The sequence below is a fragment of the Dromaius novaehollandiae genome, chromosome Z, assembly GCF_036370855.1.
Source record: "Dromaius novaehollandiae isolate bDroNov1 chromosome Z, bDroNov1.hap1, whole genome shotgun sequence".
Lineage (NCBI taxonomy): Eukaryota > Metazoa > Chordata > Aves > Casuariiformes > Dromaiidae > Dromaius > Dromaius novaehollandiae.
In genome coordinates this window covers 20,407,333-20,434,927 of record NC_088132.1, presented here as the reverse complement: position 1 = coordinate 20,434,927, position 27,595 = coordinate 20,407,333, and the positions used below count along the sequence as shown (strand labels likewise).

At 39.3% G+C, this 27,595-nt stretch overlaps 1 long non-coding RNA gene across 1 annotated transcript; it reads left to right on the top strand.

Moving 5' to 3' along the window:
* The first annotated feature begins 12,867 nt into the window (after positions 1-12,867).
* LOC135324666 (uncharacterized) lies at positions 12,868-26,566 on the top strand. The gene is made up of 3 exons (XR_010385958.1): positions 12,868-12,968; positions 25,065-25,104; positions 26,329-26,566. It is a non-coding gene; the product is annotated as an uncharacterized LOC135324666 (long non-coding RNA).
* Positions 26,567-27,595: the final 1,029 nt, after the last annotated feature.

The window sequence follows — 27,595 nt, the reverse complement described above, 5'->3', positions numbered from 1 at the left end:
GACCTGAAGGTTGTGTGGTGATTTGCTTTTAACTTCCTTGAAACCAGAATTGGTCCTTTTGTATCCTTACCATTTTTCCTCATCCAATCGGCTTTTAGCAGCAGATGCTGTTTAGCTGGACTTTGTGTTGCTCCAGGAAAACTGCAATGCCCGCATACCATATTGCTTAGTAACTGCAGCCAGTATTCTTTGTGAAACAGCTTCTACGAAGTTCCTCCTGCTATTGGCGTCCTTCTTGTTGTGGTTGTTGAAAGAATGATTTCTTCGAAGGAAGTCACAGAGGGTGTGATAAACTTCTCAGTGGCAGTGCTGGGAAGGGGCAGAAAGTATTGGGAGGATTATTTCGGTGCAGAAGAATAGTTATGCAGAAGAATGGTTTTACCTGGGGCTCTCAAAATTCCAGCTTGTATGGGCGCTTCTCAAGACCATGCTTTCCTTTGGGGTAGAAGTAGTAAAAGAATGACCCTTACTTTGCTGTATTCTAATCTTTGTTCTCAGCTGGAACGTGGGAAGTCTGTGCAGAAAGGGAAAAAATACGAGAAAAAAATCTTAACTGAACTGCAGCATTGCCATATACTTCATATGCTTGGGTTACCTACCATGATTCAACTCCCCAGTACTGGCTAAAAGAAAAACAGACTCCATTTGTAACGAGGACCCCATGCCCATCAGGAGCCTTAAACTGAGCGTGGTGGAGCTTGCTGGAGCTGGGGGCTGAGAGCAGGCCCGCGGCTGCCGAGTTCCTCCCACGAGGAATTTGAAATAACTCCTGTCTTGTAAACTCCCAGAGCAAGACGCGTGACAATTTCCTTTGCAAGGGCTCTAACTCAGTAACGGCAAGAGAAAATGGCCCAGCAGTTCCTTGAAGTGGAACGGCAGAGTTAAGCAGACAATATTGTATCTGTTCAAGTAAGGTGCTTTTAGGGAAGAGACAGTAGGAAGTCTTGTGACCAATCTATGACATGGAAATGAAGGCTGTGCCGTGGTATGTTGAGCTTATACACCAGCTGAGCTAATCAGTTGCCCCACATTTCCTGGTCTGTATGAAACAGCCGGGTTCTTTTTTATTTCTAGCGATAAAAGAATAAATGAACATTTTTTTCTCTTTTAAGGTTTGAGTGACAGCACGAATCCAAATGGCTGCACATGTTTTATTATCGCAGAGAATTTGAGTAACTGTAGTTCTTCGCTTTGTGTGCGGAAAGGAGGCATATCGAAGCTGCTGGAGGTTGTCACAACATATTCGCACTGTTCCCAGGGATTAGGAAAAAGAAGTGAGACCTCATGCTCTACATAAACTGTACAATGACTAGGAGTGCCTTTCTTACGGCTGAAGAAGCAGGCTAGTAGTTGAGCAACATGATTTAGGCGCTTTCAGGTCACTCTTGTCAGCCGTCAGAGAAGGTTTATACATGCATGTAGGTAGGTGAAGATGAGAGGACACACAAAACGACCTCATAAGACTAACCGTGCAGTGCCAGAATTTTGGTCTGATACAGTGGCTTTGGCTGGCCACAGACGAGGCATTTTTCCTTTCACACAAAAATAATCTCAGTGCGAAGGGAAGCGCACAGAGGTTCTGCCGCAGCCCTGCTGCAGGTGTTCTCGTGGGGGCATGGCCGGAGGAAAAGTGATGTGGTGATAACATCTTGCTGTTTCTCAGCCATTCTTTTGGTAGGGCTGAGTGTCTGATTTCTGTTAGAATATCTCAGGCATCTGGGACTCCAAAATCAAGCTGTAGATCACTCTTTTAGATCTTTCCTTAGCTAACATCCCCAAGCATGCCTGCCTGTGTTTAATTCTCATGTCATGAGCTACTCAGGTCTTGTGGTCCTGTGTGCTTGAAGAGAAGGAGGAAAAAAGGAATGGTTTACTGTATGCGTGTTGTTTTAAAGAATAACAAACCACGTTTCTTCCCACCAAGAATGCATAAATATTTCTTCGGTGGGATATGGGAAGTTCTCTTTTGATTTAGATACAGTCACAGTATTGCATCTCAGAATAACTAGAATCCTTTACCTCTTCTTGCTGGGCCTTATAGGACTGCTCTATTCTCTATTGCTGTTTGGATATACACTGGCATCTAAAGACAGTATTTTGAGAGCTCTCACAACAGAAGCAAAGTCATGTTCTGGGTGGGTGTAGGAGACTTTTAAAAAAAACAGTATCTGAGGGAGGTAAATTAAGAATAACAGTTTTGCTGGTGTTGGTTTAAGATCACCTTTAGAGCAATGAAAGTGTTGTTATGGGATTAACATCTTTCCAAAAAGCCAATTTAGCAAATCAGTGTTATCAGCTGTGCAGTTGCACCATGTAAGAAGGAAAAATGTATATTTTTCTGCCTCCTTTTGCTGATTACATTCCAGTGTCCTGAAGACTTGCAGAATATTGTTACCTATGAAAACAGAACAATTTTGAACACTCAAGGGGAAGCCTTGCTGTTTTGTTAATTGGCTTACACTAAAACATTGTGCTCACTCAAACTGTTTGAATGGCTCTTGTTGAATCACAGTCCTGATTCAAGTGTTATTAATTCAGGAATCAAAATGCCTTTTGTTTCTATTGGATAAATGTTGCCATAGCAAATGTGGCCTAAACAGATGCATTAAACCACAGCAACATATAGAAGCCAATAAATAAGAACACAGATTAAACATTTACAGAAGCATTTCTGTTTTAATAAGACACACACTTTTTGCCTCTGTGAACAATGACATGGAAAAAAATATGAATGGGTCTGTGAGATAAAATTACCACTATACAATGGTCATTATTATTGTAACATTTATCAAATCTGAGCAGCCAGCAAAGCATCTGGCTTTAACAGACATAAAAACTGTAGGATTTTGGCTCTTCCTTTGTCCTACGTACTTTCCATCCTCTTTATCAGTGCCTGTTGTCAGAGATTTTGTGAAGCTAAATAGACTGCACCTGATTCTACTAACAGAAGGAAAAATTAAGGGATTTCTTTCTTTCTTTTTTTCTTAAGCATTCAGATTATGATTAAGTAGAACTAGCTTGGGGCTTGGGTCATCAGGTCCCTGTATCCAGAAAATGTGATGAGAAAAGTGAATCATGCTTGAGGTTTTTTTTGTTTTTAAGTAGGCTTTTATGAGCTTTTCTCAACAAACAGAGTGCTCTTTCCTTATGCTAAACAAATTATGTCATGCAGCTGATACCCTACATGTCTCATCCGAATGATCTCATCTGAGATTGAAATGAGTTCTACACCTGAAATGAGTTTTCAGGGTCTCTTGGGGTAACCTCTAGAGAGCAAGCTGTCATACCCACCACCGGTCCAATTGATGTAGCTTGGCACAGCTGGCAATGTATGCTCAGAAAATCACAAAAACTGAGAGAAGATGGAGACTGAATTCACACCTCATCACACCCCATAAAGGACAATTTTTCAAGGTCAATGTTTAAGTGAACGAGTGAAACAGCATTTGGCAATGGTCCATGTGCTTACCAGTTTATGTACCCTGCATACAGCTGCTTCCCCAAGACCATGGGCGAGTGTGGAAGCGTGTATTTTCTGAGAGATACAGGAATCACTAAAGGTACTAATAATCCCCTCGCATCCCTACACACACCTCTTTAGCCCTCAAAGTCAGGCTGGTTTTGCTCAGATGCAACAGTTTACATGGAGACTGTTAAAACAGAGGTGACAGCAAAGACACTAGGAAGAAAAACAGACCTACTTACTGAGAAGGCTAACAGGTGACTACCCATCATAAAATGGTCCAAAAGCAGAAATGGCCAGTGGACCACTCCATTTGTGGCCCATGAATGCGTCTGTCTTTCTTACACTGCATTAAAGAGATGATCAGACTGAAAGCTACATAGTTTGCCCTGGGATATAGAAGAAAAATCACATCTTCAAGAGAAGTTGTTTGCTTTATGTAGCTGAAAGACAAACTCTGGAATCCATGAGAAACCCTCTCCTGCCTTCCGAAATGTGCTGAGACAGTAAGAGTCATTGAAATCATGGCACTAAGTGCATATTTCCTTGGGAAAAGCTAATTCATGTGTTAACCTTAGAAGGGCTGACTCTGTTTTGGGGGAAGAGTCCTACAGTATAAGAGGAAACTTTCCACCATGTAGAATTTGACTAAGGTATACTTCAATGATGATAAATTGTGGTTTGTTTGAGATTTGGGATGGGTTTATTAAGGTGCCTTTAGATTCCTAATGATAACTTGCTCCAAGTTCTTCCCACCCTTTCTGAACATAAACGATGGGTGAACATCAGCATTCACTGGATATTTTGCATGTTATTTTGGAAATTCATGAGACAGGAAATACAGCTGACAATGCATTTGTAACACATACTTAAAGTGAATGGAGAAAAAACGGATGTGCTCTCACTTAAACAGAAATCAGCAGTTAATTTTAGGACCAACTTGTAGTGACAGCAGGTATGAAACATTCTAGTTCTTGCTCCTTCTCCCAAATAACACTTAATGATACACCTTTAAAATCACACCATTTTCCTCCTGTATGTATTAATTTTTGCAGCTGCCATATGCAAGACAGGGGACTGAAATGTAGTCTTGGTTACTGTACCACAACTCTAAATTTTGGCCAGAGAAGATGATGGTGGTTTTAAACATATAGGCCATGTATTTGAATACACAGCCCCATCCTTTCCGTGAATCATTTTAATCCTGCATGCCAACCTGCAAAATGCACTAATCTGGAGTCTGCCTGTTGGGGCTATTAAAAATTCCTTTTACTTCTGCCAGTCTTGCCTGTCCCTTGCTGTACTAATTTGGCATTTCCTGATAGTCAGGGTGCTTGCTTGCTGGAGCTGTTGATTTGGTGTGAGTTAGGTTTATTAGAGGTGAGCCAGAAGTGCTGGTAGAATAGCATTATCAGAAAGACGTTCTTCCTTTCCTCTTCTGTTCCCTGGTCTCCTGCCACTTTCCACCTTAAAGCAGCTGGCAGCTCTACGCTGAGATTCCCCTGATCCGGCCATCAATTTTGTTCCTGCAGCCCCCTCCTTGGTGAGAATGGCTGTGCTATGTGCTCTGCTGTCGTTACAGTTGCAGAATGACCTGGAGATCTGAAGCAAAAAGCAGATGTCTCAATAAATTTTTGTCAAAATGTAATTATCTCGGGAACAGGGAAACAAATGGGGGGAGAGGCAGGACCAGATGCATGACGTTAAAATATGCAATCATAATTATAAGGAAGTTTTAAATAACTAAGTGTAGAAGCCAATGACTACAGCAGAGAAAATCCCTCTTTTGCTGCTTATGACTTTGATTTCAAATGAATCCCCTAAATTCAGTTTCTACTAACGGTGCTCAAAGCAGAAGCACTGCAGGCTGCACAAAAAATATCATCCTGAGTGCTTTTTCATAAATAAATCTTGGCAAATATGACAGACTATCTTTCCCCCAGGAATCTGGCCAAGTTGCTTCTTCCTCTTGGGCCGATAAAACATGATGAACTGTGGGTTTCATCAGTAACCATAAAGACTTTGTATTTTCACTATTTAGAATGTTGGCTGTATATTAATGCAATATGCTTAATGGAGGGGGCCTTCTGAATACATTTGCTTGTGTTTTTGCGGTATAAAAATAGAGCTGGATTACTGTTTGCACTGTCAGCTGAATAAAAGAGGGTTCCTTCTGAGTGTTTAAATGGCGGGCCCAAGCCAAAGGCAGGATCCAGACCAGGTTTTTGTGCCTGACCAGGTGCTTGAAGGTGCCTTGTTCAATACTTCACATGAGAACATGGTGTAAGTATTCCAAACCTGCAAAAGGAGCATTCATTTTTTTAAAGGCAGTGTAGTTCTTCCTGTTGGGATAAGCTGTCATTTCTAACTTTCATAGGATAAAGAACCAGCTCCTTAGGAAACAGGCTGAAACCACTAGCTTGTATTATAGGATACTTGCCACTGCCCGCTTCCCATATATTAACAAGTGTCTTCTACTGCCACTGGGGATATTGGGTGGTAATCCTGTGGTGGTTATCCTGTGATGAAAATTACTCTGTATCAAGCAATGCCCAACTCTAGACATCATTATTTTGTTGAAAGTCAAGTTTAGATGTTTGCATGTGGTGTTTGTTCTTTAAAGAACAGTGACCTGAAGTCAGATCCTCAGATCAGCACCATTCAGTACTGTGGTGCCTTCTGCAGTGCTGTTTCTGAAGCTGTACAGTGAATGGTGAGAGATAATCTCTCTAAAACACCAGGCTAAGACAAGTAGAGAAAACTAATCTGCCCATCTCGTGCAGGGCTACAGGGTCCACCAGTACAGAGTTTTAGTGGTGGTTTAACATTTCAGAATTTTTTTGAGCCATAGCAAGTTTCAAACAGAAAGGATTTGGTTTCTGTAAATTAGACAGGACCATTCTACAGTTGCACTTTAAGAAAATGCAGTGGAGAATCAGGTCAGTTTACTAAACTGCCTTTTAGGTGAAAATAGAAGCCATTACAGCCGCTGTTAGTGATGTTACAGAAATTCCAGACTGATTAGAGTGCTTCCTAACACAGAGAGTGCTCAGATTCTCCACATCCTGTGCAAAAGTCATTGCCATTCCCCGAAGCGCTGCATACTGCAGCTTGGTACGTCCACAGATCCCCTTACCAGAAATGCTGGCACCTGAAGCACCATCTGCAGCCAGGCTGCCTTCCACATGTCTTTCTTCCCAAGAGACTGCTTTAACTTTCTGGAACTTTATTATTAGAGAAAGTTTAGAGAACTAACCCTCTACTGAGGTAAGTTTTAGTTCACCGTAAAGGCTAGTCTATCTTTATCTACTTTTCTTTGTCTCATATTCATAACCGTGCTATGAGCTTAAAGGATTCCAATGTTGTTTATCATGACGTGCAAATAGCAGTTTATAGCAAGTGTTCCCATAACTTGGAAAGCAGCTGGCCAGAATCCACTCTGTGAAGACATGTAAAGATTATTCAGGAAATAGTAAAACTTTACCCCCATAGTTGACGCCTTGTTTAAACATTTTAGGGTTTGGATGCACTCATGGTCAACTTGTGGCATCAAAAAGGAAAAATATGCAAGTCACTTCTGCTTAAAGGGTGGCATGGTTGCTCTCAGATGCCCTGTTTTTGTTGTATTGTCAGACACAAATCAAAGGCTTTGTTTGTTATGTCCACAACCTGAAGTGTCTAGGACACCTCATTAAACCTCACTGATGGAAGTATGGTGTTTCTATTTTTGTTTAGTATGATGAATGAATTATAGAAGATACCAACTCAGCTCAGATCTCTGATTAGTCTGTCAGCTTTTTCCTTTGTACAGCTCATTTTATAGTTAATACTGAAGCATGTCAAAAAAAAAAAAAAAAAAAAAAAAACACATACACATACACCAAACCCAACAAGTCTATTTTAGTCATCAAGGCTGCTCTTTAAGAGACAAAGAGACAGTATTTAACATGTTGAATGACTCCACCCTAGTTATAAACATTTCTTTCTCTTCTCTCTCATTGACATATTTTCAGGCATTTCTGGTTAGAACTTTTGTGGGAAAGAAGGGAAGAAAAATTAAAATTAAATGGGGGTACAAAATTTCAGAGTTCATAATTGCAATGTATTCACTTGTAGTAAGGCTCCTGATGATTGTTATTTTACTTCATTATTAACAGAACAACCCCAAAAGGTTTACTTGAGCTGAAACTGGTCAAGGACAATTTAGGAAAATGTGTTTCTGCTATGCTCTGCTTCAGGTTGGAGCTTAGAATACAACTGAAAGAATAATTTCCACTCACTAACTTATTTAGTAGAACAAGTTTAACACTTTCAAAGAAGCCTTAAAACTTAGATATCCAGCTTGCTGAGTTTCAGTGGCATTGAACACTTAATATTAGCCTGATAGGTAGGTTTGCAAAAGCCTTTTAAAGGTTTAAACATAAACATAACTCTCCCTCAAAGAAATCTTTTATATACAAGAAGTCACTGGAAATCTAAGACATAGGACAAAGATCAAAATGAGATCTTCAATATGCCCAGTTAGAGCAGCCTTACTCTAGAAGTGCCAAGGTTTTTACCAGAACAACAATCCTACCTTTTTCTGTGAATACTTTAATATAGCCAAAATACATCTAAACAGCAAATTGGGGGTTGGTGATAACATGTTCTAGGTTAATTTATGTAACCTCAGTAACAATGCTTACATATACATATTAACATGGATTTTAACAAATATTAATCCAGATACGAGTGCATGCTGCCATGTTTTTATTCCTGTCCCATGGTAGTGTGAGGTATGGAAGTGCTCTTACACATGTTACTACTGTATCTTCCTTTTGTTGTTTACTCATAGGCCAACTCTGAACAACTATTGGGATAAATCACGCTGATTTCCATAGCTGAGGTAATATATCTTCTGCAAGACTTAATCCAGTAAAGGTCTCCTTCAGAAGGCACATAATGTCTTGACTCCATCAGAAATAGAAATAGTTACACCCTGTTTTGAACTACCCACCCTAACAGCTTAATGGGTAGACCATTCACCTGAGACATGGGAAAATGAAGTCTGATTCATGCCTATACAATTCCAGATGTGAAGTGTATCGCCAGGCTCTCATCTGACTCATTAAAGTCCCTCGATATCAATGTTCTACTAAGAAAGTTTGAGAAAATCTAATCTTGTGGCTAAATCTATTCCTGGAGAAAGTTTTTCTAGTTTCAGTGTAAGTGTAGTGTGGATTTATACAACTTCGTGTGCCTTCTTTGTGTTTTACAGTGGAAAAAATAATGCATGTAGCATTATAAATTTTAGCAATGCTTCATTTACATTAACCCTCACAAGACATTTTGAAATGTTTGCTTTATGCACTTCTTTCTCTTCTTGCATCTGATAGACACTGTTAAACCCAAATATAAAAAGCCCCTGGGATACACAAGTCATTTACTTTAACACTTTTTATCCTTCAGTTTGTATGCTTATCTTTTCCTGCATCAATACATGATATACCAGTGATTTGGTTCACAACCCATTAAAGACAGCTGTGAAGTTGGGCCTTTGCTGGATATGCAGTCTGCACAGAGGTGGTGCTGTAATTGTACTTACCATTAACTAAGTAACTAAAAAGCTTTATTCTCTCAGATCAAAATAAAGAAACAGTTTAATTCCTATATAGCAGGTATAAGGAAGAGGTACAAACTGTGGCACAGGAACGTAGGGCTGCCAGGCCTGTATAATCCAAGGAATTGTTTACTGTTGTTCAAAGTGAAATTGTCTGTTACAGCCTGGCTTGCCATTTCCCTAGTGCATAAGCTCTGATGGTGCTCTGCTTCATCTCCTGCACATTTTGTGCCCACTTTTTGATCTACCAGATGTTTTGTTTGCCAAAATACATTCAGTTCTGCATTTCATCCCTTTCCTTAAGCTGCTGCTTGAGGGAGTGCTAGCAGAAATAAGGAGTCATCGGGGAGACAAAAGCAGCATGTCTAGTGCCCAGGATACTGCTGTCTTTCATCACCACCCAACACCAGCAAAGCTGTCCTCGTCTTGGTGGAGTTTGGTTCTATCAGTTTTCATGTGTAGAGTTTGTATATGCGAATGACAGAGTGTGAATCACTCTTAAATTGTTTGTGAAATGTGTGCTTATCAGTATCCAGATGTGAAAGCAAATGCATAGCTGAAACATTTGGAAAAACACAGTCTCCCTTGCTATTGAAAAGGTGGTGAGGAGGTAGGTTTTTGGTGTGGGTCTGAGCCAAATCCTTCTGCAAACTATAGGAACAATTACACTGACTTTCATGGTGTTCTGGACCCGACTACCAGGTTTATATACTGAATGCAATATTTCTATGTGGCTATACTTCTTTGGGATGTTGCAGTTATGATCTTCATTAATAACATATGTTAACATTAAAATTTCATTTAAAAATAGATATTCACAAACTGTTAAGGTTAGTGTTGGGAGATTCATTGTGCAAAATAAAGTACAGATACATATGTGGACTAAATCTTCACTTTTTAACCATACCTTACTTCTCAGAGAGTAAAAGATAACTTATAAACATGCACCTATATTTTAATACAACATGAAATGTCTTGTAAGAAATCCTGAGATCTGCAGGGACTGAGCACAGTTGACCTAGTAAATGGTAAATGAATAAATAATCTCCTCCAGATTGCTCCTCCAGAGCAAAATTGGAAAGTTCTGCAGTTTTTCTGAAGGCTGAGAATTGAAAAATTGAAAGTTTCAGGGAGTTGTTATTGGGACAGAAGGTAAGAGTAGAAACCATTGTATGACATTTGTTGCATATTATTGAAAATTCTGCTTGTGGATATATTTCCGAGTAGGCCTGTGCATTTATAAGTAAACAGGATGTTTACTTATGTGTGCAAGGCTGCGAGTTGAAGGAACAGCAAGGACAAAAATTAGTAAAGGCTTCTCATTTCTTGATGTTTTAAATAGCCTGCTTCCCACTCAGAGAACAGTCTTTGTAAAGAGCAGAGAAAAATGCATTTTCCCTAATGCACTGCGTCAGCTGCTTTGCAGACTCCTCTGCTGATATTCAGATGATGAGTGAAACTATCAAATGTGTAAATAACAAGGAAGAACACCTGTGCTTCATGTTACCATATTGGCCATTCTGGAAACATGCAAGGTGGCATTATTGCCTGTCTAGTCTGCTCTGCTTAGCTTCAGAAAACTTCAGTGAGAGGAGTTCATAAGCAAAATGTTTGCTTGGATTTTCAGCATTTCAAGATCAGAAGGCTCTGGATTGCCTTTGCTTTTAAATTTGATGGTCAAGTAGTGGCTGGATTTGAGGATAAATGCTGTAGTTTTTCAGGACAAACAACCCAGCTGACTGAGGCAAAGTAGTGGCTAAACTGTAATTTTGAATAATCTTTTTTAAAAATAAATCATACCATTGCAAAAAGATTGCATAAATAACAAAAGTGGCATAATCCAATTAAAAGAAAAAAATACTTTCTTTTTTAAATGTAAGGTTTTTTTCAGTCTCAAATGTTGGTAAGATTAGACCTTAATTAAAAAAAAAAAATGATATTAGGACTTCATACTTAATTCTTCAAAAAACTCAGTAAATACCTAATTTCAATTTAAGTTGCTGTGGGTTTTGTGCAGCAGCTTTCTTTTGTTCTTCATGTGTCTCTGCTTCTTCCAGTCAAACCCCCATACCACATGCTCTGTGTTTTCCCCAGTTTCCATTTCACCCTCCTAGGAACTGCTCAGCCTAAGTACATCGAGAACACCAGGACACGTCCCAAAAACATAAAGTTAACCCATCAGTGCCTCATGTCACATTGCATATACTTGGGGAAACAGTTCTTGTATAACCTTGTCAATCAGTATACACTCCCTAGCAGTTACGACTGTCTTGAAATTAATAGAATTATGGTAAAAGACACCTCCCTGAGTGGACAAAGGACACATTGTAATGAAGGGATTGATTGCCATCATTTACATTCTATTTAATGTCATTTCTCTCATCAGCTCTCTCTCCCTTATGCATTGCATTTCATAAACAACGTGCAATCTAGGAAACTTTGGATCACTTGTATCAAAACGACCAGGAGTTTGGGATGTGTATACCTGGGTCCATGAAAATCTTTGTCTTCCTAGGTAATGAAATAGTTAAGATCTCTAATGGATGAAAAATAGATTCTAGAAGTTCTTTGCTATTTCATTGCTATAAGGGTTAGCTGTAATCATGCTCCTTAATTTATTTTTCATTTTCGTTCTGCTGAACAAACCCTGCTGGTTTACAGTTCCACAGCTTATTGTACATATGTATATACGTATACATTATTCAGAACCTAAAACCATATGGAGAATTCTGCTTTCTCGGCTTTTTTTTTTTTTTTTTTTTTTTCATACAAGGAAGTAGTTAAATGTTTTGAGATACTATTAAGTCTTTAAGTTACAAAATCTAGATTCCACCTTAAAAATGTTCCATACTGTACATTGCATAGCCTGGGGTGCTGAGTAGCTGCCAAATATCTATCAGAGAGTGATTTATGATATATGATATGTTCCTCAGCCCAAGTGGAGACTGTTTAGTTGAAACATGAGAAAGGAGAGGCCTTGTGCTCTCAAAACCATGATGACAAGTTTCTGTTTGGCTTTCTGAGGGAACATACAGTACAAAACGTGCCATATTTTACAACACCAAAACTTATGTAAGGAACAAAACTAAATTCACTTAAACCCTGGTTTCATTACTTTTTCTTTTTTCCTTTCTCTCTGTTTTTTTTTTTTTTTTTTTTTTTTGTGAAGCCTGCTTCTTATTGAAAAAAAAGTTCTTTCTCCTTTTTTTTTTTTTTTTGTGGGGTCTGTGAAATATAATTGCAACAGCTTGATTCTGAAAATTTGAATATTTTCAACAGTTTATAGCTCTACGAATGTATTTTTAAAATGATATTTCAGATACACCATTTAAATTTTGCTTGCACTTTCTTTTCAACTCTGACTAAATTCTGTGGTCTCATTTCTGCTGCTTTTTGCAGCAAAGCAGCAAAGCAGTTTCCTCTACAGCTGTGAAGAAGTACCTCTCCCATATGGCTTTTGGGATCCACATTGTACCATGCCTGGATAGAACAATATGGACAGTGACCTCTAGGGTCTTGAACAAAAAAATTCCTCCAGGTCTTATAACTGACTGTGTTCATGGACAGTTACAGCCATGGGAAATAATGAGCTGTTTAATCTAGCTAGTCTATCTGTTTTAGATATTTACAGAGCTTCAGTCACCACAGTACCTAAGCATCAAAATCCAACATAGGAAACAAATCCAAACCTTCAGAAGCAAAAGTAGGCTTCATTAATTCAGTTATTGGATTTGTCTCTTAATAATATTGCGCTTTCTTCCTTTGCCTCTCCTCTCTGTGTTTGTTCTCTTCCAGCTCCTGTTATGGGGCAAAGACAGGTGTGAAAGGCTGTCTTTACACAGGACAGTGAAAATGACCAGCCTCCAGCATCTTCTGATCTCAAGTGAGGCCTTTCACGGCCCTTCAGTAAGTATACCTCACCTTCCGCACTTCATATTTACAGTATGTTGAAAGCCCAGACCGAGACAGAAAACACAGCAAGGCACATACTGTGCAAACACGCAGTTTCTGTTGAAAAAACCCTGCAGCTCTTTACTATCTGACAAAAAACTTTCAATCTAAAAAGTCAAAGTGCAGAGGGAAAGATATACTTTTACTGTTGTTCCACAAGTGAATAAATACAACAGAAGCTACATCTCATTTGGTGAACCTGGGACTGCTTCCCAGGTCTGCTACGACAATGTTCGAGCTCCATATTCAAGTTAGGACCCAGGGCTGGAGCAGCATTATTCTGTGCATTGGTTTCTGCCAGAAGGAAATCAGGAGGCATGGGACCAATAGAGCCACCTCAGCAGCCAGGAGCTCAGGACCATGGCATGTGCCATCCATCCTCCATCCATCCTCCACTGCCCAGAAACAGCCAGGAAGACAAAGTAATACAAGCTACAACATAACAGGAAGCTGTTGGCAGAAAAAGAAGCTTAATTCACCTCTTCTGAATCCCTGATAGGTCCTTAAATACCAGATCTTATTTCTGTAAGATTCACTGAGGGCATGGATGATTTCTACATACATGATTAGCACAGTTATTTTTAGAAGTCGCAAATCATAATAAGGACTTTTAGGGTCACTTTGCCTTCAGTCCATTGAGGGCCACAGGGATGAAAGATCAGGCTTTTATTTGGAGCAGAGGCTGTGCAGGATTGACATGCACTAGTCTCAGACACCGTTAGGATGGAGAACAGACTGCTGAAGGGGCTGGCTAAATAAACTGTCGCACAGATATTTGTCTGTTTACACAGACCATTTTTCTTGCTTAGTCGGAATTAAATCTCTAGGAAGTCAATTTGCCTAGTCAGTCAATAGTGGAAAAAAACAATAGACTTCAGCTATTGACCTTGACTATCCTTTCAGTTCCTGGGACAATATGCTATTGACATACATCTTTGGGCTTAGCTATTGGCCCATTCAGGGTATATGCAAGTCAATAACCCAAGGAAGCCCCACTCCTAAGGCTTTTCAAAAGCACTGCTTTTTCCTGTGTTACCTACCAGTCCAGATATAGCAAGATATTGTGGGTAAGGCAGCTAACTGTTTTGAGAAAAGAGGTGAGCTGAATATCTCACCAAGAACTATGTATGTGACTAGGTGAGAAGCCATTAGTCTGGGAGTGGAGACACTCTATCACTCCAAATTGTGCAGCTCTGTGACTACCTGCAACACACATCTCCCCAAACTGTTATCCAGTGCTGCACTTTCTTACCTTAAATTGATTCTTGAGATATTCTGAAATATGTCTTTAGGAACCTGTAGCTTTTTATAGTCCTGCCTTCAAATGATAACTTAGTTGTTCTCATGTATTGCCTTTTCACCTAATCTGAGCAAACAAATAGCACCGTGAATCTGAAAGTACTCACGGCACTGCCTGTGAGATACGAGGAGGTATGGGATAGTGCTAGGAAAATAAACAGAAGCTTTCCAGCATTTAACAATGGACTCTGAAGACACACACAGTCCTGAGAATAGGTTAATTCTCTGTCCCATGATCAGCATGGACCTTTGGTTATGTTCTGATTTGATCCTTCTTCCTGGATGGTGTTATTGCTAATGCAGAACAATAAATAATATTACATAAACTGGCGCTTAAGCTCTTGCCAGGATCTCGTCTGCTTTGAGGTCCTTACTTTCTTCTGTCCAAACAGGCACACCCAGCCCTGTTGCAAGTTAAGTGGATGAGCCACTTTTGCCACAGTGATAGAAACAAATCCTTGCTGGTTTTTATCTAGAATTAAGAGAGCAGATCAAGAGTAGAGTATACAGTGGCAGCATATAAAATGCATAAGGAGGTACTGAGATTCATGGCAGGCCATCCTGATTGCCTTTCCATCATATGTCTCAGTGATACATCAATATTTGGTATCCTGACATAATGATGTTTTCAATCAGGGTAGAAGTGTGCCTACAGAATGCTAACCAGTGACTACTTTCTAAAATGACTTTTTGCAATTCCATAAAATGGCAAAATAGTCATCAGGCATTTCCGCATAGGGAATGCTGGTATAAACTGTTACACCACTGGCAATGCCGGAAAGATCTTAAGGGAACATTGTAGGTTGTCTCAGTTTTGCAGAGGTTGGCTCTGCAAAACTGCTGGAATCTGAAAACTGTTGAAGGCTATGGGTTCACCAGCAACTCTTCCTCACTTGGGAATAATCCGTTGCTATTTTAGAGTATAAACAATCCTATTAATGCTAAAATAATTGTTCAAGCCATTTTCTTACACTTGGAAATTCAGTATAAGTAAGTGCTGAGACTTGCAAGTTGGCTAGCGGCTGCAGCAAACAAACATCCTGTTGAAGTGCCTGGCACTCTGTGTTCCAGCATGATTGGCAGGAAACAGTATGTTTGGGGAAAGGGAAGATGGACATTATAAAAACTTCAGACTTGGTTCCCAAAACAATAGCATGATACAAAACCAAAAGAGCCCTTTATTAAGCTATTTGCTGCTAGATTAGTGAGCTGCATGGGTAAGAGGTAGGGGGGGAAGGGTGTTGATTGCCTAATGCGTAACTGGGGCTTAATATAACTGGCACATTATACATACATCTGTGTTATGTAAGGCTGTGTACCAGCCACACTTTAGTACGCACTGAACTGAAACCACCTATTTGTATGTGCCCAGCCCGTTGTGGTTCATCTCTAGTACACACTGTCAGCATCAGTTACTACATTAGCTTTATCTGACTAACTCTGTCTTCACTAGCACAGGGCAGCACAGATGTCCTTCTGCTTATCGGGTCCATTACGTCCTGAAAGGAGGTTCACACCTCAGCATAGAGCAGATGTTTTTTTCCACTAATGCTCTCCTAGTGTTGTGCTGGAGGAGGTTGGCTTTAATCTCTGTGGGGCATTTCATCGAAGTCCAGCCAGCCGAAGCTGCAGTGTGGATGTGCTGAATAAGCATATTCCTCAGCTGCCTGGGCAACATCCCTTACCCTGTCACTTGCTCGCACTCCTAGTGCTGTGCAGAGTCCTGGAGCCCCTAAGGTGGAGAAAGGTGAGGAAGCTCTTTTTGTAACTGCAGTCCTCAAATCTGAAAAGTCTCTGCCTGTTTCTGATGCCTTTCCCCTGAAAAGCAGCCCGATGTAATTTATGAGTGTTATATATGTATGAGTATATACTCAAATATATATATATAGGCAACCAGATTGTGTAGCTCATTCAGCTACATATAGAGTAGTCAAGCAGGTAAGGCATGTCAGTGGGGATAAGAAGGTGACTGCTGAATCAGACTGTAATTATTTGAAGGACAGTCAAAACTGGAAAGGAGATTTTGCTATTCTCTCACCTCTTCCCAGCAGGCGTACTTAGAAATATACTGACTTGTTTGTGATGCCCAAAAGAATCTTCTAAAACTAATGAGGTAAACTGCAATTAGATCTTAAAAACACCAGTCAGGTAAATGCAAAGAATGGTGACCAAAAGTGTGGCAGTAAAGGCTGAAAGCCAGCTATTTGTCTCTGAAGAAGCTCTGCCAGGAAAGGGGAGAATCTACTGAACTTGGCTTTTCTGGTTTGTTTGGGCCAGATTGATTGACTAACAGTGTAATAGAAGAGACAGAAATGGTTTTATGACTTTTAGATCTTTTTGCTATAAACACATATCAAGAAATAGAAAGAATTTTCAATAACCCTGGTATACGAGAAAAGAAACCAATGGCTTTGTTGTTAATTGTTCAGTAATGAAAGAGATTCTGCTTCTGTGAAAGGTTCTCAATCTAAAAGACAATTTTAACGTCAGTGAAACAGCCCTGAGTTGGTGCACAATACCAGCTGGCACATTTACAGTAACCGTTGCTTGATACCAAAGATGCTTCCAGCATGGACAGTACTTGTGTTTGGCAGCAAATAGAAATGACAGTGAGAAAGTGGAGTTTCTCTATTCATTGGCCAAAACCAAGAAGATTTATACTGCTGCACAGAAGTAGACCCAGTGCAGAGCAGAACTTCTGCTGCTATAGATCAGTGCCTCTCTCATGGTCTCACTGGTGCTATGTGCTTTTCACCTACTGAGGATCTGGTCAGCCATATGAAAGCTATTATGTTGCAAAAACGTGCAGATGAGTTGAAGAAGTGTAGAAGAATATGCTGAGGAGAGCCAACAGTATAAGCTTGCTAGGAGCTGCCAGAACATATCACCCCCTGGCCAAAAATATTTACCATAATACGGTACAACTTTGACTGAATTGTCTGACACATTGTATGTATAGTTCCTTTCTTGATTGTGCAGATGAGGTGTCTACATATCCATGAATTATGGTAGACATTGACATTCCCTTAATTGCAGACAGATACCCAATTTTCCTGGGTGAATTATAGGGGATGAGGAGACTCCAGTGGAAATCTAGTACGGTCATTCTTCCCCCATAAGTAATGTCTCTGCACAGCCCTAATTTCAGCTCGAGCCAGGAAGTCCCAGAGAGCTTCCCATGCATACAGAGAGGCTGATGCATGCAGTTCCTTATCCGCTGCTGGAGAAAATCACAGTTGCACGAAGTGCAAATTTGAGGAAAGGAGTATGACAGAACCATGATCAGTGCCATTTCATTTGCAGATTTTTAGTCTGAGGAGCTCTGTGTGCAGTTGTTTACCATCCTGCTATGCTGGGTAAAAGGTGTGGCTTGCTGCGTGTCTACAGTGTGAAGAGAAAGAGCCTCCTGGGAGTCAGACACATTGCATATGTGCTTTGCATTGCGATTGCCCCACCCCTGCTCACTCTCTGTGAGGAGGTTTTCATAAAACAGTGGACTTCTATTTAAAGAAAACGAAATGATTACTTTAAACAGAAGTCATATAAACCATCTTGATGATATAAAGTCCCTTCCCTACATCGCTGAACTTTGTTTTGATATAGGACATAGCTATCCAACTGCTTGTTCCAAATGCAGGGCTCAGTGTATGATAAGGATCTCCTAGGAGAAGAAAGGTGGTGTCATGTTTATTCAGAAAACTTCAGTCAACATGGTAGTCCTTCCTTTAATGTTGTTACCCCTTTCTGATGCAAGAAGCTAGTGGATGCTTGGACAGGGATGGTGTCCTGTAGACAAGGCTGTAAGACTACCTGAATTCCTCTGCAAGTCTCTGCGTCCGCGGGTGCAGCATCCCAGCGTGCAGGCCAGGCTGCCATGCTCTGAGACCCTGCTAGTGAGTCACAGTAGCGTGAGAGGTATCTGCCATCCTTGCTGGGTACGTAGGAACTATCTGACAAAGTAACGGGCAATATTGCAGCTGTAGCACTGAGCTTGGTTAGAGCTAACTGAAGTTTCTCTATATCATACTTCATATCCTTAGACTCAGTTTCTGTTTAAGATTCAAGTTTATGAGCATTTGCAATTCATTTACAACAAATAACTGGCCTTTGAATTTACAATCATTTTAATTTCTTCTGTTTGAACACAGGTTTCCTACAAACACTCTCCAGCATTAATTAAAAATCTGGTCTTTAGTCAGACATTCTCCTCTTGGTGAACAGATTAGCTGGTGTATTTACCAAATGAAAGCACAAAAGTGGGAGAAAACTGACAGCAAATTGTATTTGAAATTAGAACAAGTATTAATGGGGAAAACTGCATGTAGCCATTCTCAGCTATAGTGAAGAGGTTTCTCTGATGAGTGACATTTAATTTAATGATTTCACAAGTGGGTAGGGGTAACTCCATCAATTTTAGGTGAGCTGACAGGCTCATTACTTTTATAATAGCCAAGACTTGATCTTGCAAACCTTACTCACAAGAGTGAAAAATAGTTTGAGGTCATGCCATTGTTATATATAAAATAAAGGCGCAATAAAGGTCAAAACCAACAGTTTTTTTATTGTTTCTTCCACTTTACCTTCAGAATAATGAAGGGATGCTCATTTTTATCTGAGCTCTGAGAGAAGATTTAGTCTTCTGACTTTCCTGGTGTGTCTGAGGTGAAAAGTATAATGGTATAAGCAAAACTCTCTGGATAAACATAGTTAGGCAGCATGGTATGACAAAGCAATAATGTGAAGGTGATTCAATTCAATACAGATCCATTGAAAGACTTGTCTGTATTTTTGTTTACTACCTAGATTTTCAGGATATAGTGCAGGACTTCAGCATTCTCTCTGAACCAGTCATTTCGGATCTGTGTCTTGTAAGAATTTACTTAAGACCAATGTTAGTATTTTGGATTCATATTAGATATACCTTTGAAGATAGGAATGTGGTTTCATTTGTACCAGCATGGACATTAGTGTCTTATCAGAAAATATACCAGACAGGCAGCATGACTTAGGGAAATATGAAAAAAAAACAGTTGTGTCATATCACCGTAATTCTGCATAAACACATTGCCAATCTACTGTTGGCAGAAAGCTACTTCAATATAGATCAGAAGAAAAGTACAGAAGAAAATACACATTTCAATATCTGTTGTTGTTCCCTTCTATTCACATATGGGGTGTTCTTTTACCCAAACAAGTTTTTCTGTGGAAGAACCTTCTCCTCTTCTCCCTATGGGATGTGGAGTATGAGCTCTTTTGCAGCATTAGTAACTCTTTGCCTGACAGCTGTAGCTTCTTACCTGAAATTATTACATTTAAACATCTTGGTTTGAAATATCTGTATTGGCATTGGCCTTTATGTTATTTCAAGTGCTTGGATAATATAACACAAACAAAATCACCATAGCCAAACTATGGTATCCAAGAAATGCTTTCTAGTGCAGTTTGTGGCCACTCACCCAGGAATTCTGAGAAGTTATCCCTGTTTCTAGGACCTCACATCAAAACAGTGAAATTTCTAACCCATTCTGAGCTCATTTTTGAACCCGCTAATGATGTTCTTATTGAATACTTATACATAGTGGTAGCAGAACTAGAACATCTTAGTATCTTGCTATGGAGTCCTTTTTGTTAGGCTCTGCTGTTCCATTTAGAGCTCAGAGAGGCAACATAAAATTCAAAAGATCATCAGAATGCTTCTTCTATCAAGAGTCTTGATTAATTTCTTTCTGGTGCCCTCCTTGCACAGGAGCTGAGAATTAGATGGCATGTTGTGATTGTAGGTTGGTAATAAGTGATCCTGAGGAGAGAGCTTCACCTTCACTGCTCTATTTCAGTCCCTGGACTGAGAAGTAAAGTTTGGTGACATAAGGAAAAACCTCGTGAACAATTCTTTTACTTTCTTTTGTAGGCTAGAAATATTTTAAAGAATTTTCATTTAAAAGCAAATCAAAATAGTTTGTGCTTAATTGAGAACAGTCACCACTAAGGAAGAGTAGCAGAGCTGTCCTGTGCCAGCTGTTTTATGAAATGTTAAGAAGGAAGATGAAGGGAAAGGAAGAGAAGAAGTGGTGTAAGCATAAAGGAGGGCAGTGGAATTTGGCCAGGACACCCAGCTTAATTAAAACTTAGTGAAAAGTGCCTCAAAGTCTTATATGGGAAATAGCCAGAGTTTTAGATTTCATACTTGAGATGGGAGGTGAAAATCATGATTTAATTCTGGGGATCAGCACATGACATAATGAAGCATACTGCAGGGAATCCACTGCTGGCCCCATAAACTGCTTGTTTGACTAGGATCAATGTATTAAAGATACACTTTAACTTTGGCTTCATTGTGTTTACAGTATTTTATGGCAAATTCTTCCTTTTCAAATTGGTAAAAGGGCTGATTTACTTGCAGATTTAAATTTGACCCTGATTAGTGGTCACTTCATCACTTGAAATGCTAGAGCAGGGGGAATTAGAAGGGAGGGAGTCAGTATCCTATTTGTCTTTAAAATAAAAGGCTTTGGACACCTGGCACCCTATAAATACAGTGACACTGTATGACGGCAAACATGGGCACAATGCAGTACTTATTCTGAACTGGAATCCATCTGTACACTACAGTAGTAAGACAAAAGAGGATTGTTAGCACTTAAAGGCACCTTGACGCAGTCATACCACTTGACTGTTTTATTAATTGCTCCATCTGTTAAGTGAGGCTTTCTGAAATAGGTTGGTACAGTGCTCTTAAACCCCTTGGTCTGCTTCCTATTGGTTCCACATGTGTTTGTATTTGTTCTCAGTAGGCAGAGATTCCAGGGAGAAAATGAACCGCTGCAGATCGATTGCAGTATCAGTCATGCAGAAGACATGGTAAAACATGCCACTTTAGTTTGGTTTAATGTTAACCCTTTGAACGCGGGGAAGAAGGAGAGAGAGAGCAACCAGTTAGCTCTTGAAGATGCTACTGGGGGAAATAGGACTGGTGTCACCACTTCTAAGTTACTCATCTTATTAAGGTCTCTTCCCCTCCTGATAATTCTTTGCAAATTACATTTCCACCGCTGCCTGTCTTGGAGCTGTGCACTTTACTAAAGCCAAGCCAGACAGTATTAGGGTGATGCAGGAGATTACACTGCTGTGCTGAATATTCCTGGCCTTTTTGCACTGCCTTGATATTTTCTGACAAAATTACAGTCACAATAAAAGGAGCTGAGGCCTAAAGTGACAAAAGACAGAACATTGAAAGGTAAGGCCATGGTTCATACAAGCAGGAATGAAACAAAGGTATAGTGTTTTTAAGTGTTTGCAGAAGGTGTAGACCCATTTTCCTGAATTCCTTGGTTGGCATTTACAGTGTTGCTAAGACACATATTTTTTAAAAGGCACTAAGTGAGACTTTGTAGTGTGAAGATGTGGACAATAATTCAAGGTATTTCAGTCCACTGAGAAAGCAGGATTAAAGTCAAAAGACTAACTTTATTTTAAGGCACAGGTGGAAAAGCAGCATTCTTACTAACAGAAAAGGATAGACAGCACATGGCCAATGCTGTACCTGGTCAGTGTTCTGAAACCTTGAAGGTGACTTCTTCTGTGGGCTGCAGTCATGCATTCATATGTTCATGCTTGGGGGAGCCAAGTAGAACTTGTTTTCTGCAAAATCTAAGGCAGCGCAAAAATCTTCTCCTGCTATACTGTTAAATGTTAAATGTTATGTTAAGTACAAAGCCTGCTAATGGCTGCATTAAATAAAAAAGGTCCACATAATCCAGTCATTTTTGGTACAGTCAGATGAGAGGAACATCTTACAGCCGAAAAGCAACCGTAAGGGTTGAACACATCATCAGTTCTTTTGGCCTTATCAATGGACAAGGTTGTGCATATGTAAAGCAGAAGGCTTGCATTATTTAGGGAGTTTTGCTGCCTGAAAACTCTGGTCTTTCTGTCATTAATCAAGTACTGGGAATAGAAAAAATGGGAAGTGGACATTATTTAGGTCTACCTGTATTCTTTTGACTGATCTGAAGCAAAGTGGATTCCTTGTACTGCTGGAATTGAAACTGCCGATAAGGATGCAGCCAACTGAGCACCTGTCTAGTTACATAGTGTATTAGCTGAGTGACGCTGGCCTTCTGGGAAGGGAGAACTGATGGAGGCAACTGGAATTAGAAAGTGAGCAGCGCAAGCTCTGCCAGCAGTTTTGCAAACTATCTGCTTCTCCCAAACTGTTCTGAGCTCCCAAGCAAAAGCTAATGGTTGGGTTAGTTATCAGTTGCTGGGCAAGTTGCTGCGTAGTATAAAATGAGAATAGCTGTGGAACTTTTTCCCTTCAAATCGAACTCACACTTCCATTATCAAAGAAAGAAATTAACTTTATTGGAAAATAACCACATCTTTTTTTTTGAAAAACTCATAAAATTAACAGAGAATTGTATCACTGAAAAAGAACTCTACAGGTAATGAACAAAATCTATGGCAACAGGATTCAGAATATTGAAATATGAAGTTTTCAGAGTGACTGTAGAGGAATTCCTTTGTTTTCACTCTGGTCAGTTGTAATGAGGGCCATATAAATTAGGGTGCACTTTTGGGAGTGCTATACTGGTTAGATAAGTCTTATTATCCTTGTTCATCCTCAGTTTTTGCACCTCCTGAATGCTGAAGCAAGACAATAGGCTATTGTGAAATAGGTTTTTAGTGGTGTATTAACTGTATATATGTATATATATGTATATATGTATATATATACAATGGAAGTATTTGGATTCAGATATGGAAGTATAGTTAATACTATCCTGCCTAAATAGTGGGAGCAATGGAAATATCTATTCAACCTGTTTTTGAAGATCACAAGGGTTCTAATACATCAAATCCTTATGTAGACCACAGCTGAACTATGGGTTTGCTTGTCTGAAAATAACCAGCCACCAAAACCTTTTAGTCCATTCATTGCTTTCTACACTGTGCTAAACAAGGAACAAGCTCGATTTCACTGAATGATCCATTTTCAGGATATAAAAAAGAGGACCCCTGTTTTTAGTAGGTTACCCTATTACAGATCATCCATAAAACTGATCAGGAAAGGATGCTGGGTTTTTTATGTACTTAGCCTTTGAATTACAAAGCAGAAAAGTGATTTGATCCAGTTTTTTTGTGAATATGTGATGTAGACATAACCTAAGACAAAAGGATTTTATGAAAAACCATATGGATGATCATAGAATTGATAGCATAATACATAATGAAGAAATGTAAAGAGAATTCTCCCCATACAGTTGTGTCTTTAATTGAATGCCCTTGGTGTACTTGGTACTATATGCAGTAAGGAGAAAGCATTCCTCCTCCTGAAAAGAAGCCTTGCATTTCAAGCAAGAATTCATTATCTGTGTCAGTTGGCAAATTGTTACTATTAAATATTTCCTTGCTCATCCATGCAGGCCTCCTGCTACCTTTGCTGGACCTTCTGCTCATTGGGATGGACTGTTCTTGAATTTGCAGGAGGTGATCCTCGAATATCAACCAGCTTTTTGGCAAATTCCAAGGAAAAAAGAACAAACCATAAATAGACATCTCTCCTAACTCACGCTGAAATATATTTAATGTTGAAAAATGCACAGATGTTTTCAGACAAATGGCAGCAGTGAAATAAGACTGAAGTCATTTGAGTAACTACTGGCAAGGTTGCAGTACTGTACTTCAAAGAGCTTTTTGTTCCACTTGTGTGCCCATTTTATACTACTAATAAAGAATCAGCGGCCAAAACAGTATTGCCTAATGTGTGAATAGATATTACATCACCTCTTCTGGAAGAAATGAGGATAAGAGGAGAAAGTTAAATGATATCAATAGTAAGCAGAATTTCTCTTCTCTCTCCTCCATTTTCTCTGTCTTCTGTCTCTTCTCTTTGTAATAGAAGTGGTTTAAAGATGGCATTTTTAGTCTGCTGCTGTTTTCTGTGAAGACAAAATTTCAGGCAGAAAGCTTTAGATTTTGTGTTTTTGAAAGTAAACACTTATAACTATCGTAACACTGAGTAGAGAAATCAGATATCAGAGCTTTAGACTGTTCTTAAGTCTATCTTGGAGACAAACATCATCTTTCCTAAAAAGCCTCTAATGAGAGATAAAACAAGTGTGTACTAGTATTGTATAAGCAAAGACTACTTTAGGGCTGGCTCATCATCAAATTTAAATGCTGTTTATTGATGAGATTTTAGCTTTATCAGACTCAGACTGGCTTTAATGAAGAGATCAAGGCTTTGATCTCACAGATTATGGTGACAACAGAACTCTGCATGAACAGAAATATAGGATTCTCTTTCGATGGCTGATGATGTTCCAGTCATCTTTTTCTCCTTAAAATATACATTTGTTGAAAAATCTCAGGGTTAACCAAGCATGAATGTTTACAGGTATGCATGAAAGGTATGTAAGATTACCCACTGTTCAGAGGCCTCCTGACAGAAGAACATATGTGCATCTTTCTCACGGCAGGACTGCAGTAAAGAGGATGTGGCAATTTCATAGCTTTGGAGCTTTGTGTCTGATTTGCTATTTTAATGTGGCTATTTTGCACATATGTTGAAACTGTTAGGTTCATTAGCACATGCCTTTGTGATTAAAAGAAGGTTCCACTGAAACAAGTTCCTGCTCAAATGTTCATTTGTATAGATGGTCAATTGTAACTGCAAACTATCGCAGTGTACTGTGCATGTTGAGGGAGTTCCAGGAACTGCATTCTTTACCTTTTGTTTTTTCTTTCTTTTAGTGAGAGATTACATGGAAGTGAATGAAGATTTTGTGTCTTGGTATGTCTTTAGAAGTGTAACTATTATTAATATTCTGTTTTTATTTTTCAAACCTCAAAAGAATCTTGACCAATAAAATGTTAATGTTTAATTCACTGGTAATTGTTAGTTATTATTCTTTTCTAAACTATAGTTAATGTTGTTATTAGTGAAAACTTAGTTAGAAGGATGCACTCTGTTTTCTTGCTGAAGTGGTGAAATGGAAACACAAATGCATTTGTCATCATTAACCTATAGAGAAAGCTTCAGATCATCTAGATTAAAACATAGCATGCTGTCCTTGAAATGAGGGTTCTTTTACAGACAGAGAGAAGTGAATGAGCCTACATATATAATATGTTATAGAGTGGTGAGTATTAATATAGGGATAACTTGTGAAAAGTCACAAAAAGTAGCTGTTGGAGAGTCATGAAGTGCATTTCTTCCATGTCCTGGTGTTCCTAGCTCATGTTTTTTGCCACTGTTGCCTCATTCTGTGAAAACAGAATGTTACAGACACTCTGTCAGGGTGTGTTAATCATAAAATTTCTTAACAAACCCTTTATTTCTAGCAAAATAATTTTGGTATAGTCACTAATTTGACAGAACATTTTAAAACAATTTATAATTAGGAGTTAATGCCCACGGAATAGAATATTGTCACAGGTTAACGGACTCCTGCTGCTGCATGAATGCAGAAACATTTATTTTCCAAGCAGGAGGCATTGATCCTCCGACAGTGTTCTATTACAACAACATTATTTCTATTATACCAAATGACTTGTGCAGATTTAACCACTTTATCTGATGGATGTTGGTGCATTAGAGTGACAGTTACTTACCGTGCCATATTTGACCCAATGCACTTTTATAGGAAGCTCACATACTAGACCAAAGAGCCTCTGTCTAGGTCTTAGATAAATTATTGACTTGGAACAGATCTTGTTATTTGCTTGGACTATCTGAGGAACAGTTGTTTTGATGCTTTCTACTCTCCTCTTCCAGTCCATCTCTAATAAAAATTTACTCAAAAAACCTAGCAAAACTTAAGTTTCTGTCAGCTTGTAAAAATTTCAATAAAACAGATCAGACTCTCTATGGAGCATGTGGGGAAAAGGGGAAGGAAAACAAGAGATATTTCCCCTACAAAGCAAACAAAGATTAATAAGACTTGGGGGCAGTGGAGGGGAGGAGAGAGATCCAGTTCCCAAAAGAGGTTTAATTTCTATTTTATTTGTGTTACAGTAATGCCTAGGAGGAGATTCGCCTATAACAGACAATCGCTGTTCCAAAGAGCTTTTAACTTGAACCTGCAAGACACTATATGAAAGGCTAATGGAGAATTAAAGTGACGCATACACCCTTAACGAAGGGTGAGTGGCAAAGCCAAGTCTGCTGATTTTCTAGCTAATGTACTTTGCAGATCACATAGCAGCCCTTCTCTCCCTCTCCATCATGGGCAATATGTTTATAATAAAAGAAGTCTGGAACACCAAGAAATCTTCATTCAAAGGGTTTCTATTTAATTCCAAGAAAATTTTATGAAGAATTATTCCAGAAGGGGCCAAATATTTGCATCTTGTTAAAACTAGTTATCTAGCATGTATCATCTGAAATCCACTATTAACATATATGGGTGCAATCTGTGTGGAGTCTTAATGCAGCAGGGTGGGAAGAGTTGGTTCATTCCCGAGAGCATAGTGGAGCTTGTATGCACATGGAGTTTTATGCCAAAATGTGTGAATTCATCAAAACTAGGACAATTCCCTTTGTTCTCTATGCTCACTATTCTTTTATTTCTCCCCAAAATGTCCTAGACTGTCCACAGGTGAGCAGAAGGCACCTAGTTAGAAAGATGCATGCTCCAGAGAGCTTACCGTGCAAGCCCTGCTCCCACAATCACCTGAACGTGTCTTTTGGGAACTACTCTGAACCACTTCCAGAATATGGAGCTGTAAAGGGAAGAGGCAGTGGGAACAACAGGATGGAGAGGTGAAGCTGGTGGTGTAAACTACTGGGATTACTGGAGAGGAAACAGGGCTCCAACAGCTTATGTATGGCTTGGATTGTCATTTAACTCTAGTCTTATGATTCCCAAAATTGATTAGTGCCAACCTAATTGCAGTCAAGACAAAGAAATGGTCAGTAGACTCTTCTACTTTTTTCACATGTACATGCCTGATGCTCAAGCATGGAGAAGCAATGAAGAATGAATGTGTTTTTAAGCAATGGTGAGACAGAGAGGCAGGTGCATATATCTTCAAATCCAGGCTATTGCTGACTCCTGTCACCCTGAGCACTTAATTGCTCTGTATCCCTGTCAGGAGTGTGGCTATGAATCATTAACATTTGAACAAAGCTTCAAGATACAAGAAATAAAATAGCAATAGTAGAAGTTTTTGGTGTAAGCTTTTCCAGTAGTAAAGTGGTTAAACTAAACAGCAGCTGGGTATTGTGTTGGTTCTGAAACACCCTTCTCCCTTGTCACACTCCCTCACTCCTCTGAAAGATT